We start from the raw sequence: 18,397 nt of genomic DNA on the forward strand, positions 1-18,397 counted from the left end.
TGTCCATATTTTTAAAATGTATAAAAACCTGTTCAGTTTTCCAAGGAATCAGGGTATCGATAGTCTCCCGGGACTGAGAACAGCTACCCCATGTGTGTCCGGAGTGGACATGGAAGAAACACTGAGGCTCAATAGTTTGCTTTCTATCCCAGATTTCATTATTAGGTTGGCTCTGAAGGTGGCCATTGGGAGCGAACAGGTAGAGACCTTCTGATGGGGAAAAAATGGAATTTGAATTTTAGTTTTGTCACTAGCTTTGTCAATTTGGACAATTTACTTGCCTTTATGAGTCTTAGTTTCCTCTGTATCAAATGGGCATCGAGTTCTGAGCTCATATGGAAGCTGGAAAGAATATTCAGTGGTCGAGCATATTCCTAACCCCAAGAGCTGCTTCTGTGCCTCGTGGGGTGGCTGGACAAAGACCTGCAGATGTTACTTTCAGGTGCTGTGTATCATAGGTGAATTGATAGTAGTTCTTTAGAGTCACCTTGGCTATGATATAAATCAGATAAATAGTTCTATCACTCAGTATAATGAGTGGGCTTGTTCTCGGGCTTTCCATATTTCTGTTCTTATCCTGCAGTATAAAGCAAATACTTCTGTAAGGCAATAATCTTTAAGTATGGCCTTATCCAAAGAAATTAAAATCAGGAAATTCATTTTGAATCAGTTATATAATTGGTTTTCTTTTGACGGGGGTCATTCCTTTGTAATTTTGAATCTACACTCCTCAAGCTTGTCTCTTCATCCCCAGTGTGGACTGAATACATCCAGACACTTGTCAGGGAAGGAGAGAAGGCTACATACGTGAGACTGTTTAATCATTGTTCTCTTAAAGGTAGGAGTTAAATTTAGATTTGGTTAGGCTTCCAGTGGATTGGAGGCACTACTTGTATACTTCAAAATGTTAGTTTCCCACCTGATTACATTCAGTTGACATCTTTTCTTTCTCGTATGCCTGACCTTTGACATGTTACAAGGTTCCACCACATGCTTGGCTGCCATGCCATATGAGGGACAGGAGCTTCCTGTTTATTATACATGTAGTTGAGAGGGGTATGGGACCAAACGGGTGGGAAGACCAAGGAACTATGCTGATGGTACATGGGTGAACTGATGGTGGGAACTTCATGGGGACTATACGTAGGATGAAAAACACACACTGTACAAAAATGAAAAATGTTGTTAATACACACACACACCCAAACACAATAGTGAATGAATGAATGATTGAATGAAAAAAATACACACATATAAAGGCATACATATATGCACACATGCATACACACATGCATGTGGATTTCCCCACTTCCAGCAAAGTTGGATTTTCATTGGAGGTGGGCATTTCATTTACTGGTTTTTAAAGATGTTTTTATTTCTGCATACGAAAACTGGGGCACAGGCCAGAGGTGCAGGGGGTGAGAGGATTCACCAGAGACATAGTTGGGAGCAGAAGAGACAGTTCTACTGAAGTACAATGCTGAGGGGAGCAGCAGGTGAAACAGGAGAGGTCTGTTGCACCATGCGGGTCAGCTCCCTGGTTGGGTATCAGACTGCTGTTGAAGCAGCTGTGGATAGCTTTATAGTGCTGCAATTTAACCCACTGCACCACCAGGGCAGATCTGGGTATTTCATTTAAATGATTACTCTTATCCAAAGAGTGAAGAACACAGGACAGTCATCTTTCCTTTATATTTGGTGAAGGTAAGTACAATACTGGTGAATTGCTGGGAAAAGTGTCAGGACAGCTTTGGGACTAGAAGAAAAAATAGATGTGAATGGACAAAAAATGTTTTGTTCACTTGGTGTGGATGAAAGGTTCAGCCATTGGTGAATGTCCTTAGAGAGAGGGAGGGAGAGAGGGGGAGAAAGGGGTGAGGGGGGAGAGAGGGATGAGGGGGGAGAGGAGGGTGAGGGGGAGGGAGGGGGAAGAGGGAGAGAGAAAAAACAGTGTTTTTAAACAAGTACATGAAGGAAGTATAGGTGTAGCTTTATATCATAAAATGTAGCGCCCTCCCCAAACAGATGTTTCCAGGTAACTTCTGGGTATCCCTTCTTCTTCCTGCCTTTGATAATGTTTGCTTGAGGGAAGAGTAAAGAGAAAGAGGGAGAAAGGGAAAGAGAAGAAGAGGAGGAAAATAGGAGGATGAAGAAATTGGAGGGCCTGGGTGCTTTATAAACATTTTATCCAGATTGCCACAGATATTGTGGCATATTGAAATACGAAGAAAGATATAGTTGGGATGATCACTGGCAATTCTCTTTCGAGTTTATGAAATAAAAAAAATGGCAGTTTTGTATAGTTCAACCAAATACAATTTTCACACTTTCTCTGATTTTTCTCTAAGTCCCAAATGGTATATGGTGTGGTTTAAAAAGCCAGGAATGCTTTGGCATCCTCTTGGTGAAATATATATATTCTGTTGGAATATGCAGATGTTTTCTGCTTTTATTTAACTTGCTTACCATTTCTCTTAGTTACTTTTTCCCCTCTGAAATTGTGGTTGTTGCCTTAAATCTCATAGTAAAGGATACTGAAGAGAGCACAGTGTGAGGGGGATGGAGGCAGTGGGTCTGGTGAGGGCACCCAGCAGAGAACTGGGGTTGCTGATGGCAGTATGGCTTGAGAGACCCCAAACTGGGTTTTTACCTTCATGATTTAACATTTACTTTGAAACTAGATGTGGATACGAGCAGATGAAAGCTACCTCTGGGGACACAACTGAGAACATGGGGCCTTAGGTCAAGTTCAACTTTGTGGAGAGTTGTAAGGTTGGTGTATGTAGGTGTTATTTCCTGTACTTCTCCAGAACAATTTAAAGAACACAGTTCTCATTGCGTCAAGAAGCCAACTCATTTGGGGGAAAATTCAGAACCTGTGACAAGACTTGGAGGTGGTGTCATCTGTGATCTACTGATGGTGGTGGGGTGGGGTGGCGTTTCTTGGGGGGGGGGTGTGTGTGTTCTGGGTGAAAGAGACAGATGCTTCCTTCATTTACTTGTTTCTTGGTTTTCAAGCCTCCCCTTTGGTAGATTTATTTTAAGGTCTGTTGCCTCTTTGGTCTGGAGGCGAGGGCGTGGAAGACCCACACGCACACGCGCCAGCCTCTGTACCTAGCTGTTCCTTGTGTAATCTCAAGTGGAAGTACAGGGCACCACAAACTGCTTTGAGCAGCGCCCACTTCCCTTTACCCACAGAGGACGTGAAGCAGTTATACCAACATCAATCAAGGAAAAGCCACAGGCTGAGCTCACACCGTTGAAGCAGGTGCGTGAGTGAGCCTTCGACAGGGACACGTGATTGAGGAGCACCTCCGGGTCTTGCCCACAGATATCAGTTATAATGACTGCAGGGCTGCACCCCCTCCCTGCAGGGCCAAAACAAGCCTATATGGTAATGGTGAGCTGGAACAGGGACAGAACAGGGACTCTGAGTAGCTGATTTGCTGAGACGAATGGAAACAAGTGCAAGAACTTTGAGTGTGTGTGTGTGTGTTTACATTAAACATAGGCTCACAGTTATATGCATATGGGGGTGGATAGAAATGTTTATACTTACACCCTCCCCTAATTCAAAGTGTAAGGGGAAAGGATGTCCTGAACAACTCTAGAGATACAGATTTCACGGACTCCACCCCACCCCAGACACCGGAACTATAAATCCTATCAATACCAAAGAGAAGCAAGCTGGGACGTGAGGGTGGAGTTAAGCAGCCAGATTTGGATACAAAACTGGACATGTGGGCTTCGGGGGTCTCTTGGCCTTGTGGTTTGTTTCTTGGCTGTTTCCCAGCTTTCAGTGTCCTACTAGATTTCCAGGTCAACAGAACTGGTAGGATGCATTAACTAACTACTCCCTCTTCTCCCTCTCTCTCCCTCTCTCCCTCCTCGCTTCTCCCTTTCCCTTTCCTTCTCCCTCTCCTTCTCTTCCTGAGTTATTTTCCCTTGTCCTTGTAAATAAACCCATTGTTAAACTTTCTGTGTGTGTGTCTACAATTGAATCTTAAGCACACAGGTGAAGATCCACAGTCAGGCAGCCCTGTGGGTTGCCCTGTAATGAAAGCAAAACTCAAGTTTGATCTCGAGGTACACAGAGAATGTGAACATCTGTGACAATTAATTTTTAGTATAGGGGATCTGGTGTACAGGCCAGAGGTGCAGGGGTAAAAGGATTCACAAGAGACAGAGTTTGGAACAGATTGACTGAAATACACTGCTGAGGGGAGCAATGGCAAGGTAGGAGAGGTCTTGCACCCTACCTGCATTAGTTCCCTGGCCAGGGATTGAACTCAAGCCTTACAGGTGATAGTGCTGAGACTTAACCCCTAGGCCACCAGGGAGCTCCTGCATCTGTGATATTTTCTAAATGTCTGATCCTAAGGTGAAGGTATTAGCAAAAATTCAGAACACATATTTCATCCTAAGATGAACCTTTTTGAGAGATAACAAGCTTTAGCAAGTTTCTACAGAAGTTTAAAGAAGTCTTTAAAAAAAATAGTTGGAAACATTTAACACTGGGATTTCAATATATAAAGTGCCTTTAGCAGTTAATTAGCTCTTTATAGCTCCTTGGAATACTGTTGATTATGAGTATCAACTCTGAGCTGAAGCTTCAAAATAATTAGGTTTCTTATTGCTATTTCAATATAATTAATATTTAAATATCTGAACAGTTTCCCTTTATGTATTGTATTTGAATTTATTGTATTTAAATATATGAACAACCACCCTTTCTTCAAGTAATCTAAACTAAAAAAACTCATTTTTAAACTTTCAAATTGACCAAGTTTGAGAATAATTATAAAAACCAGTATAAAATATAGGTATGGAACAAACATGATTTCAGTGAAAAAATTTACCAGTTATTTAAAGACTATTTGGCAGTACATAATGGCAAAAGCCATAAAATGTGCATAATCAATAGTTTTGATAGTGAATCTTCTAAGCAAATTTGTCTATGATCAATCATTTATAAAAAGCTGCAAGAATGCTTATCACAGATTTATTTTTGAGATATTTTGTTGTGTCTACACAATATTGGTGTGGTCAAAGAAATTATACTAGAAATACACAGCAATATACCAAATGGCACATTAAACAATGTTGATTTTTTTATGCTCTTATTAAAATAAATTTATATTTTGCATGCATAATGCCTATGTAGGCATCAGAGATAGCAAAATATATGCAAATCTAAACATTATCTCTAGGTGCTGAGAGTAATTAAAGATCCTTATTTTGCTTTTGTGTTCACAAATTTCTAAAATTTTTATGTATTGCCTGCATATTAAATATACCAAAGGGCAATCATGGAAGTAATATTTAAAAGCCTAAAATTCATCTAGAACTGTTTGTGAAATCAGGAAGAGAAAGAGACTTACTATTTCCCCCAGATGACTATTTAGCAGAGGACATTCAAGACTAGTAGATGACATAAGTAATATATACATACCAGGCACTGTACAAGGCTCTGTCATATTTCAGTGAACTTTGCACATAGCAAGTAACTGAACAGTTCAATTTCTTAGGTTGCATTAATATGGCTTTATTACAAGTGAGCTAATAGTACAAATAGGGATAGTCTAAGACAGTGTGTCAAAATTATGATTAACTGGCAAACTTTTGCTACCTATTTGCATGTCTTTGCTCTTCTATACTTGCTCATGTAGTTAAACTGACCATGTGGATAGATGAATAGTCGGCACCTTTACAACCCTGGAGACTCAAAAGCAGATAGAAAAATCACTGGACAAACTTGATACCATTCAGAAAAACTGCAACAGGCACTAAATTGCTCCCTGGCAAGTGCTTTGATACATCTGACCTCCTTAATTTTGTAGTTTTCAGGCTTTGAAACCCAATCTTGGCTTAATGTTTAGCAGGTGTCCTTTGGGAAGTCAGGGCAGGGTTTGAAGGGTGGGAGATTAGCATGATGAATTTGGTGTCTCTCCCTTGGAATACTGGGACCTCAGTGGGTACAAATAGGTTTAGATTAGGGGTGTCTGGTGGAGAATGAGGATTGGAACAACCTGGAACATATGCATTTAGAGGTTGAAATGCTTTTGTGAGTCCCCAAGATCCTCTTTCCAAAGAGCAGTATTTGGTGATTTCCAGTCTCTATCACCCCATGATGATTGTAATAGTGTAACCTTTCTTGTGGCCTCTAACCCTTTACCTACTCTACAGACAGGAAAAGAGAGATATTAAAAGGCCCAGCCTGAACCATACAGGACTTCACAATAAAAAAAGATTTTTCATAAGATTGGCTAAAATAAAGTCAAGATTTTTGAGAGGAAAGGTTTGTGTACTGATTTGCTGCGTGTGTGTGTGTGTGTGTGTGTGTCTGGAGAATGATTTTAGTTTTTTGACTTGGTTCATTTCTTTCCCATTGGTGAAGTGAGGAGACCAAACTTTGGATTTGGTTCTGTTTCCATTGTCCGGAATAAGGAGTAAGGAATGAATAAGGAATGTTAGCCGCATCTGTTACTCTACTGCTATTTTGCTTTGCTGTTGTAGGAGAATTTATCATACATTCACTTTCTCCTTTTACTCTCCATTCTTCTCTCCTGTTAAAACAGATATGGTACTATTAACTAGCTGCTTTGGGGCACTTTGAAGTGTCACGGAGGAGAAAAAAGAGTTTTAACTATTGGTTAAGATAAGCCCAGAGTGATAAAATCAATTTAAGAAATCACTTGCCTTAAAACAGAAAAGACTTGTAAATAGTGGAAGACCAAGACTGAGAAAAACATGTCTTTAGGCAGGCTAATCTAATCACACACGAAGGCAGCTTGTTTTCATTCTTGCTGGATCACTTCCACTTTATATTCTCACAGGGGATAATATATTAAGTACAGTATTTAGAAATATTTGTTGAATCCTACTGTCTGATTTTGGCAAGTCTCAAGGAAAAAAAGAATATGTTTTGGACTGCTTGAGCCTTCCTGGGAGGAGATTGGAGTTTTCCCAGAGAGGTTGGCTTCACATTGTGGGAAACACTGGTTTCATAGATAACATGATTAGAATTTATATTTTGCAAGGCATTTCATTTTCTTTAGGTTTTTGGAGCAACCACAGCTGATCTCAGGATCTGAAGGAAAGCCAAAGTGTATGCTAGCCCTTACTTATAGGGATGCTGTCATTTCCTTCAGGGCACTCTCGCTGTCACCCCCTCATCCTGTTACAACAGCACTGAGTTCTCTAGTCCTTAGCCCCGGCTTCCAGTATCAGAAGAGAGAATGTGAGTGGGACCAAAGGAGAATGCTGACCGAAAGACAGGCCATGTGTGGGCTCTAATATCTATAGGCTAATGGTTTTTTGCTTTTGCAAGATGTTGAAACCGTAACATTTAGGCAAAAATCCTAATCAGAGGTCTAAATTCGATCATCAGATGGCTTTGGCTGACGATTTGAAATCTGTGCCGATAATCAAGATGAGATACTTAGAATATAATGTGGTGGCCCCTTTCTTTAAAAGTGTGAGGAAAATTGAAAGTGCATGATGATGAGGTATGTATGCAGTGAAAGACATTCCTTCGTTGGTTTCTCAGCAAGTATCCCACATGAAGTAGTTTTCACAGGCCTTATTTTCATACTATCTTATTGCATTATTCTACTGGCTGCTTAAATATGAAGGTGGGGCATTGAACCAATTTTATTGCTCTTTAGCTTGTACCTTGGGAAGCTATTGAATCTGTAAGTTTCCATTTCTAAACTTGGAGATAAGCACATTAACTTCAGAGGGCTTTTAAATAATTTGTATTTTGAAATCAATTTGATGAACAGGAAAGTTGCAAAAACAGCAAGAGCGTCTTTATATACCTCCCACTTGGTTTTCTCTGCTGTTACCATGCTACCTTACTATGGTATGTTTGTCAAAACTAAGGAACCAGCCTGGGTACTTTATTACTAACTAACTTCTACAGCTTATTTGGATTTCATTAGTTTTGCTCTAATGTCTTTGCTCTTCCTGGATACCATGTCACATTGTCGTCATGTCTACTTGAATTCCTTTGATCGCTGATGGTTGCTCTGACTTGTTTTTGATGACCCTGGCAGTTTTGAGAAGGACTTATTTTGTAGCATGCCCCTCATTTGCGATTTTTCTGATTTTGTTTTCATGAAAAGCATTAGGGTTTTCTGAGTCACTTGAGGAGGCAAATCACCATTCTCAGCACATTCAGTCAAGGGCATTAACGACCAACAGGTAGTTGTCTGACCTTGGATACCTGGCCCACATCTCCTGGGCCAGGTTTCTCCTCTGGAAAGTTATTTGGCTTCCTATTGGAGACTCGCTGAAACAAAATAACTGTGCACTGTCACATAGGATTAAATGAGATAATTAAAGGTTGGCACGTAGGAACTGGTACTTGAAAAATAATTGCTAAATGTCATTGTTGCCCAGAGTTGCTGCTTTACCTCAGTTCCCTGCAGTGCGAGAAGGCTGCACGCTCTTAGGGCTGCTTTCTTCTAGGTAGAGTTCTCAGCTGTGTGCAGTATGTATGTACCTACATACATACATCACACTTAAGGAATTATTTTTATTTAGTCATGCATACAAGAACACGGGTATAGGCCAGAGGTGCAGGGTTTGAGAGGACTGACGAGAGAGAGTGGGAAGCAGAACAGGCAGACTGACTACGCGTAGTGCTGAGGGGAGCAGTGGGCGAGACAGGAGAGGTCTGCCACACCATGTAGGTCACCTCCCTGGCCACTCACGGAAGTGATGCCGCACTGGATGGTGATAGCTCCGTGCACTGAATTTTAACCTCTGTATCACAAGAGAGGCCCTTTTATATTAATATTGATGAGAAAATAAAAGTAGAAAGTAAGTATATTCACAAAGCTTTCAAATGAGATGATTATACTCACAGGCATCCCTGGTGGAGGGCTGTGAATGCATTCAGCTCTGCTATTGAAAGACTGTGTGAAACCAGGATCATCACCATCTGGTCCTATTTCATGGGATGGGGGTGGAGTCAGTCATTAAGGATGAGCATGGAGACGTAGTGGTAGGACGGTCTGCTTAAGAGCTAAACCTACATTATGATGAGGTCTTTTTTTTTTTTTCTTAGGTCTGATAGTGTTCAGGTTGGATTTCGTTCCTCGTAGAATAAGCTGCTTTGGCACCTCTCTGTAAAATGAGGGCCTTGCTCTACAACGTGCAGTGCCTCAGAGCCCATTCAGTTCTCTGAACCAGGATAACAGAGCTCTCAGTCCCATGTAACCATGTCTGTTGGAATAAATAAGAACAGCTGGTCTCTTGTGCAGATACTGTTTGGCATGAATTTTTTATTTAAGTCTTTTCATGTAGCTAGTAAACAGTAAGCAGTATTCTAACATTACTAAAAGCCTCCCAAGTATCTTTCCAATAAATTTCCTTCACTCCTCCCCCCATTTAAAAGTTCAGGGTGTAGGGCAGGGTTAATGCACCAAAGAAGGAATGCTAGGAAAGTATTTCTGAGCTAGGGAAAAATAAGGTTCCTCTTCTTTGTATTCATTCCCATTTGACCTTCAGCTTCTCTCTTAGATAACATTTTTTGGACTGTTTCTTGGGAAAGCAAGATTTATGCAGACATTCTTTTGCTGTTCTGTATGTACTGAGAGAGACTGATTTATCTTAAAATGGAATACTCTGTCCCCAAGTACTTAATGGGGAGGACATTTGCATTTGTACTAAGGCTAGGTAAGAGATGGAATAATCCCTTGATCCTCTTCAAATGACTAACAAGTAAGTCCTTTCTTCACATGAATATCTGAGCCTAACAAGCTTAAGAGTGAGTTACCCCTTTCTTGCTTAGTGAATAACTGGGGAAGCACTCGAAGAACATGAGTGGACACCATTCGTTAGTTTTTGTTATCTTTGTTTATAATGGCAAAAATGAATTTCTTACTGTTGAACTTGTGAGGCATTAACATGTCTGTATAACTTTGAGGTTACAGTTTTACTCTTGGACATGTACACATGGTATACTCATCTTATACCAAACTCTTGTGCCAATGTCCTATCCTATTTTCTCCCATATGTTCCTTCTGATAATCAGTAAGTTTACATTAAGTCTAAGAATTGTTCTTGTTGTAGATTGCCAGCATGTATTTTTTTTTTTCCATCTGGTACCTGGCCTTGATTTTATGGTTTATCTAAGAACATAATTAAGGTCTAGCCTGTTACATAAAGAGGCACTAGGTTATCTTTTTAACAGCTGAGTACTAATCCATCACACATATATGTGACAATTTCTTCATCAAGTGATCCACTGATGGGCCCTTAGGATGGTTCCATGACTTGGCAATTTTGAAAAGTGCTATAATGAAGATAAGAAAACAAAAATTTTTTCATATTAGAATTTTCATAGTCTTTGGGTAAATACCTACACAGGATTTCTATTGCGTAAGGTAACTCCATGATGTTTTCCATAGAGGCTGTATCAAATTACTTGACCACTAACACTAGATGAGAATTCCTTTTCATCCACATCCTAACCAACATTTGTCGTTCACTTTATTTTTGTTATAGACCATGTCCACAGGGTTAGGTGACATCTCCTGGTAGTTTTGATTTGCATTTCCTTTATAATAAATAGCTGTTAAACAATTTTGCATGTGCGTCTGTAGGTCATCTGAATGTCTCTTCTCTGTTTTTTGACTGGTAATCTTTGTTGTTGTTACTGCTGGATTATATAAGTATTTTTATTTGTTGGAAATTAGCCACTTACCAGATAAATGATGCACAAATATTTTCACCAAATCCTAGGTTGCCAATTTTTGAGATGGTTTCTTTTGAGATACAAAAACTTTTGAGTTTGATATGGTTCCTCTTGTATATTTTCATTTTTATTCCCATTGCTGATGTAATTTTCTTCAAGTACACCTTTCCTGGAGGTGTCCTATAGTATATCCCCTTTGTTCAAGTTTACTTCACGTGGCAAATTAACCCTGAAGCCCAAAGGGTTAAGAACTATGATATGTACATAGCCCAGTCTCTCTCTTGCTGTTTTGGCAAACAGGAACTTCTATCCCTGCCTTGGGGTCTAGGAACATAAGATGAGGAAGAGATCTATGTATCTTCGGGAGCTTGTGATGACCTTTCTGGGATTTTTGAGAGATTTTGTCCTTTTGGGCCTATCTAAGATTTATGACCATTAGAGATGCCCACAAATGTACACACTGCCTTTCTTGGAGACACTTTACCCAGTGTTGCTTTCTTCTCTTCTTCAAGGTTACGCTTGGCCATAGACCGATGGGTCCATAGACTAATGCACCCATGAAACATGAACAGTCATGTGTGTTACTTCCCAGATGATGTTTTAAGAGGCACTGTGGAATTTGCTTCCTTCCCTTGAGAAGGAAGCAAATTCCATCACATCTTGAGATGGAACCTCTGGTGTTATCTCTGAGGGACTCTGATGGAAAGATTGCCAACACAGCTTGACCGTGTAGCATTAGGAAGCAGTCAGCTTCATTTACTCTGAGTCTCCAGGTTTTGGGGGTGCTATGTTCCTGTAGCATTATCAGGTGGTTATAACTAACACCATTAGGTTATATCTCTTTAGAGTTTCAGGAATTAAGGCCTCCATGCTTAGATCATGGAGGAGATGCCATTACTTGTGATGGTGGCAACTGTGTGACATCTGTCTGTGTGGCAGTCACTATTGCACAGAACCTGTACATAATTTCTGTGACTATATATTTTCAGTATTGTTGTCCGCTTCTGCAGGAAAATTACATTTCTTCAGACATTGTATGTATACTTGTCATCAAATAGCTTTCTAAAATGGAGAATAATTCTAAAGGACAATTAAACACACACCCACACACCCATACATGCAGTCTCTGTAACTTACTCTCCCAGGAGTCATATGAGAGAGTTTAATGTCAAACTACTGGTTGATTGCCAGAATTTCTTGGGTGGACATGATGCTTAATTTATATTTAGGGAATTTCCATTCCTAAATCACAGAGCTTGTAAAATTTAAAAAGAAATGAGGAGGAGGGTGTGGAGAAAGAGGAAAAGAGAAGGGTCCTGGGAAGTGTTTCACATTATTCCTTTTAATTTAAAGCCACCTGAAGGCTTCAGCTGAATAATAAAGCAATTCCCATATGGTTTCCGTTCTTTCAATGTTAGAACCTCAGCAATAGAGTCTACTTTTAGCCTTGGCTTCTGCTTACTTCTTTGTCAGGCTGAGAATACTTCCCGTCTGCTTGCTGCTAGGAAATGTAAGCAAAGCCCACTTCTCTAGGGGATACTTCCAGGCTGTGCTTTCTACTTGGTCAAGTTGGCTCATGTGGCTGGAAGGACCTGGTCCCCTTGGGTAGAGAGGGACAGACAGCCTGGTCCCTGGAGGGATTCCATGCTTAATTAGTGAGAGCCTCTTCACAGGCACTTCTCTCTACTTGCTTTTGTTCTTCTCTCCCTTGCACTTCTGTTTACAATAAATGTCTCCCCCTTCCCTACCTTAGGAGAAACCCTCTGTTCATTCCAGTTTTACTGTGTGTCCTTGAAAGAAGATTTTGTAACCATCAGAATCCTTGGAGGGGCAGTAAGTGTCAGTCAATCCTGAAACTCGAATATAGAGTCATTTCCGTTTACTTGTACTATAATTACATAGATTTCGCTTTTTCTTAACCTATGTGTTTACTCTTCCCCCTCTGTTAATGAGGGCATGGATCAACTCAGAAGTATATGAGAAAACATTTTACAGAACTAATCCTGGTGAAGGATGTGAAGGGCCGCCCCCCCACTTCTCCCCTTTTTGCTGTTCTTCTGCTGTTTTTCTTTTCAGCATTAATGCAGAAGCTCCTTCAATTCAAATATTAAAATAAATGTAGCTAGTTTTCCATTGAGAGGACTTAGAGGAAACTTACAGTACACCAACACATACTCATATTCCTTGGTCATGTATGTATGTATATATACATACAAACATACATACATACATACATACATACATATATAAATTCATTATTTTTTAACTTTCATTGGTAATTCTATTGCTGTGTGTACTTTATTTACTTTGTAAATTTTCTTCTATCATTCATTTTTATACAGTATTTGATTTCTCCCTTCAGTTTAGTTTCCATAATTCTCCCACCACCATAGCAGTGGTGATCATCACCAGAGTCCCTTGTGTTCTTCCCTCCTCTGTTTGGACCCATCTCTCTCTTCTCCCTGACTCCCACCCATGCTTTATGCCTCACATCTGTGGTTTACTTGCAAGTTTGTCTTTTTTCTGATGTCTAGTTCAGTTTCCCTATCTTACACCTTTAAGTGCGACCATGTGATATATTTCTCTCTCCTTCTGACTTTGCTTAGCATAATCCCTTCCATGTTGTGAATAGCATGAGTTTATCATTTTTGACCATTCAGTAGTATTCCATTTTGTATATATTCCACATCTACTCAATCCATCTTTCTGTTTGGGGATATTTAGTTTGTTTCCATATATTTTTTTAAAGATTTATTTATTTATGCAGAACTGGGATACAGGCCAGAGATGCGGAGGGTGAGAGGATTCACCAGAGACAGAGCAGGGAGCAGAACAGGCAGATCGACGAAGTGCACTGCTGAGGGGAGCAGCGGGCGGGTCAGGAGAGGTCTGCCACGCCATGTGGTCTCCTCCGGGGCAGGCGGGAATCGAACTCATGCGGAAGTGGCTTTAGCTTCTCAGTGCTGTGCTTTAACCCACTGCACCACCAGGGAGGACCTGTTTCCACATTTTAAATAGTGCCGTAGTAAACATAGATGTGCAGGTTTCCATGTTCATACACTTGAATTTGGAGCTGGAGTCACTCATTGTTATTATCGAAGTAAATTATTAATTAGTCTAGCCAAAGACTGAAACTCCAGTATGACCTTCTAATCTGAGTAATGTGTCATTGTTCTGGTCTGAATAGCCTATGCTTTTACATTAATATCATTAAAATATTACAACATAATGTTGTGGCTCAAAAGCTTTTCAAGAAGTTAGGGGACAGTAGATTTGGTCCCGTTTCACTGTGATAGTATAACTCTTTGATTTCTGTATGTGAGACTTCTAAACATGAAACCAGTGCTGCCTGTCTTTTCACTTTTTTATAGAGTTAAAATGATTGTTTCACACAAGGACACACACAACAATAATGTATCAGCTAATGCAAATTCTTGGGAGAAAAGTCTTGCTATAAAACTCTAGCAGCTCTAGCCACTATGGAAAAATGTTGGGGATCCTTCAGAACACTAAAAATGGACATACAATATTCCTCAACAATTCCATTCCTAAGAATCTACTTAGAGACCTCAAAAACACTTTTTTGAGAGGAAATCTGCACCAGGACTATTCACAATAGCCAAATTATAGAAATGACCTAAATGCCCCCCAAAAGATGACTAGATCAAGATGTGGTGTGTGTGTGTGTGTGTGTGTGTAAGTATGTTTGTATATAACGGACTACTACTCAGCCATCAAAAAATGATAAATCCATGCCATTTAGCAACATGGATGGAACTGGAAGTAAAATAAATCAACAGGAAAAGGTAAATTTCATATTATATCACTTAGGTAGAATATAGGAAACCAAGCAAAGGATCAGGAAAAAGACAGAACTTATAAGCTGACCATAGGTCTGAGGTGCACAACAAGAAAAGTGCAGGGAAAGAGGTCAAAATAGGGGAGGGAAGAACACAAGGGACTGTAGTAATAGATCATAGGTGCCATTCTAGTGGGAAAAGTCCAGGGACTATAAGTGGATGGAGAAATTAAATGCTGTTCAAAAATTAAAAAGTGATGTTAGAAAATAAAGAATTTTACAAAACAAGCAAACAAACTATAGGCAGATGGATGTAGTGGGATGGTGATTCCTATTGTATAACAGAGTTTGTAAAAAAGTAGCTTGACGGGTGATCTCAGTTGTCCACGTGGTACTGATGTGAGCCACTCTCTTTTCACCGAGCCAGCACTGTGAGTCTGACCTGACAGATTGATTACCTTGGTTAGTTTCTTCTCTAATTTGAAATGAGAAAGTACAGGTTGAGAAGTTTGAGGAGGATCAAATGCCAAAATGAGCCTTAGTGACTCTTAGAAGTCACTGGTGGTGTAGACTATAAATATTAAGATAAAAATTCTTTTTGTCTGGCTTGGAAATGAGATTACCAAATTTTGTCTTGCTTCCTGTTGTGTGTATTTGTGTATATGCCGTATGCACATATGCATACACACATTCATGTGTATACACAAACACATATGTACTCTCACACATTTTTATATGCACATACATATACCTACACACATGTAAATATTCAAATATATGTATGTATAACTATGTATGTACACACATACACATATGCACCCATAGGTACATACACACAGACACATGGTCTAATGTATGTGTGTGTGTATAATGGACTACTACTCAGCAATCAAAAATGATAAATTCTTGCCATTGAGCAACATGGATGGAGCTGGAAGCAAAAGAAGTCAAAAGGGAAAGATAAATACCAGATCATTTCACTTATATAGAATAGGAAACCAAACAAAGGATCTGGAAAAAGACAAAACATAACTCCTCAAGTGGTATTTCTAGAAATGCCTTCTGTAAATTCAAATAATTTTCCCTTTGCTTGAGTTTTAATTATCAGCAACTCGAATCCAAAATGAACATCATCTCAGTATCAGTCCCAATCAACGTAAAATATCCTGTTCTTTCATTTTCCTCAATACAGCATTATTGAATGCATATACAGATTTAAAAAATTTAAAACTCAGCTTCAAGGGATGAAGACACAGATCCCTTGGTCTTTCCCCTAGGTCTCTGAGTCCTCCTCCTTTGTATCCCATAGGAACTGCATATTTCCTTACACATTGCTTAAATTGTTAGAGAGTCTACTTGCTAGCTATTATGATATCTTCCATGTCACCTATTCAGATTGATAGAAAAATTGAAAACCAGTACACAGAGTTCATGTTACATCTGTGCCAATAATATCCACTCCAGGGCCAATTAAGATGCTTTTATTGCATTCTTCTCTTTTCCAATGTCATGACCCCTGAGCCTCTCAATGGAAGGGGTCAAATATCCAGGGCCAAAGCGAGACTCCTTAGTTCACTTTATCCATTGATTGAAACCATACCACATTCAGTTTGCTTCAAACTTGGCCTATAACCTTCTTGTGCAATTTATTAACCTTGGGCATTTGATCTTGTTTTTTCTTGCTAGAAGAAGAAATATAAGACTGCGAAAAACTGAGGGTTTTTTTCCCTAGGTCCAGTGTTGCTTGGGATCTCTTTTAATCTTCTTGTTATCAAATGCCTTAATGATGTTTGGGTCTCATTAATTCTGAATTGCCCTGTGGTAATCTGGAAATTGGATTCCCCCATTGGCCCCAGGAAGTTTTCTTTTCTTATTTTGATATGTTTTTCTTTAGGTATCCCTGTTCTTTCTTAATAAACTCTGGTGAGTCACATATTGGACTCTACATCTCTTTTCTTTGTTCGTTTCAGCTTTTCTTTCTCCCTAAGTTTTAGGAGATTTTGATTCTGTCTTCTAAACTTTTGTTTTCTAAAGATTTATTTATTTATGCATACGGAGCAGACCAGAGATGTGGAGGTGGTGAGAGGATTCACCAGAGACAGAGTGAGGAACAGAACAGGCAGGTCAACAAAGTACACTGCTGAGAAGAGCAGCAGGTAGGTCAGGAGAGGTCTGCTGCACCATGTGGGTCAGCTCTGCAGTGGGGATTGAACTCATGCTGAAGTGGCTTTAGCTTCTTAGTGCTGTGTTTTAACCCACTGCGCCACCAGGGAGGGCCCCGTCTTCTAAACTTTTATGTAGTATTTTGTACCGATTCAATCTTTAATTAGCTAAGAGCTCATTTTTTAATCTTTTAAATTTCTTAGCTTATATTTTATTTCCTTTTTTATTTTTAATTAAATTTATTTATTTTCCTGCATTGTTGTTAATGTTTTAACACTATTTGATTTCTCCCTTAGGTTCTTATCTCTGTAGTTCTTCCCCCATCATATCACCCATGAGCCATCATCAAACTCCCTTGACAAAGCACTTGCTATCAGGAGTGCATTTTTTATAAAGAGCTACATTATAAAATAAAAATTCTCTATAGTATTTCAAGAGATATTTAATTTCATAATCAGAACTCTTAAATACCAGTTGCTCATTGGCAATAACTTTGACATTTACCTTAGTAATAATGAGTGCTACATAGCAACCATCCATTCATAGAGAGGTTAAAAAGACTCCTATTTTCTGCCCTCAAGGAGTTTATGGTCTAATTGAAAGGAAAGACAAAAACCAAAGCCCTTGATGAATGAAAACTGTTAAATTATACAGTATGGCATTTAGGCAAAAGAAGGTTTCTCTCTCTCTCTTCCCCCTCTTCTCCCTCTTCTCCCTCTTCTCCCTCTCCCTCCCCAACTCTGGTTTTTTCCCTCCCTATTTTTGGATTTCCTCTTGGGATCTTTTACTTATTGAGAAATATGGAACATCAAATTATTGAGTGAAAACTCTTGCTTTTGATACATCATCCATCTTTAAATAAAAAGTTCAAATTTATCATAGCTATGTAGCAGTAGTAATGGGAAATTTGAAAAGACTGAGTGACTTATTAGGTGTGAAAAGTGACATATTATTTGTCTGGACTCTTTCTTATTACTATGCCATCTTTTGTTATTCATTGACATTTATATCAAATCTAAACACAAATATATGTATACAATAGTTCCAGCTGTCTCCTCCTCCACTTCCCTCTTTTTTTCTCTCATTCTTAGTAATCTTCTCTCTCCCCCCTCTTCAGTTTCTTCAGTCTTCCTCTCCTTTGTTGCTAATAAAAGAATATACTCAACTTTGTGTGAATATTTTCTACACATATTTTACTCACTATTCTATACCCATGGGGTTATTTCCTGAAGTGGTTGGATGTATATTACATTTATTGTGGGTTATGTCTACTGTTGGGGTAGATTTATTAATATTTAACCCATTTGTTCTTAGATGGAAATGCGCATGTGTTTTTGTTCTAGTCAGACTGGAATTGGAGAGCAAAAGGGCCTCTTCAACTTTTTCCTCAGCACTGGTTTTCTTGCCTTACATAAAGGCTGTTTTGGTGTGGAGTGGGAGAACCACGTTGAGGACTTGGATTCTTACCCTGACATGAGGGCAGGATGTAATAGAAGTAGCTCGTCATCATATTACTTGTGTTTTGAAAGCCCTTTGCAATAATATACTGACTCTGACAATTTCATTCAAAGAGAACAAGAACTGGCCCTACTTACTAGATCTAAGTTTCCTTCCAAAATGTTTTTTAGTTTAGAAATTTGGCTGTCAGGATATTTTGACTCAAGAAAACTCACTAAGAAATATAGTAGCATGTAGAGTTAGGCATTATATTTGTTGGTTTCTCATCATTG

This window comes from Condylura cristata, unplaced genomic scaffold (assembly GCF_000260355.1).
Source record: "Condylura cristata isolate star-nosed mole 26May11 unplaced genomic scaffold, ConCri1.0 scaffold00037, whole genome shotgun sequence".
Classification (NCBI taxonomy): domain Eukaryota; kingdom Metazoa; phylum Chordata; class Mammalia; order Eulipotyphla; family Talpidae; genus Condylura; species Condylura cristata.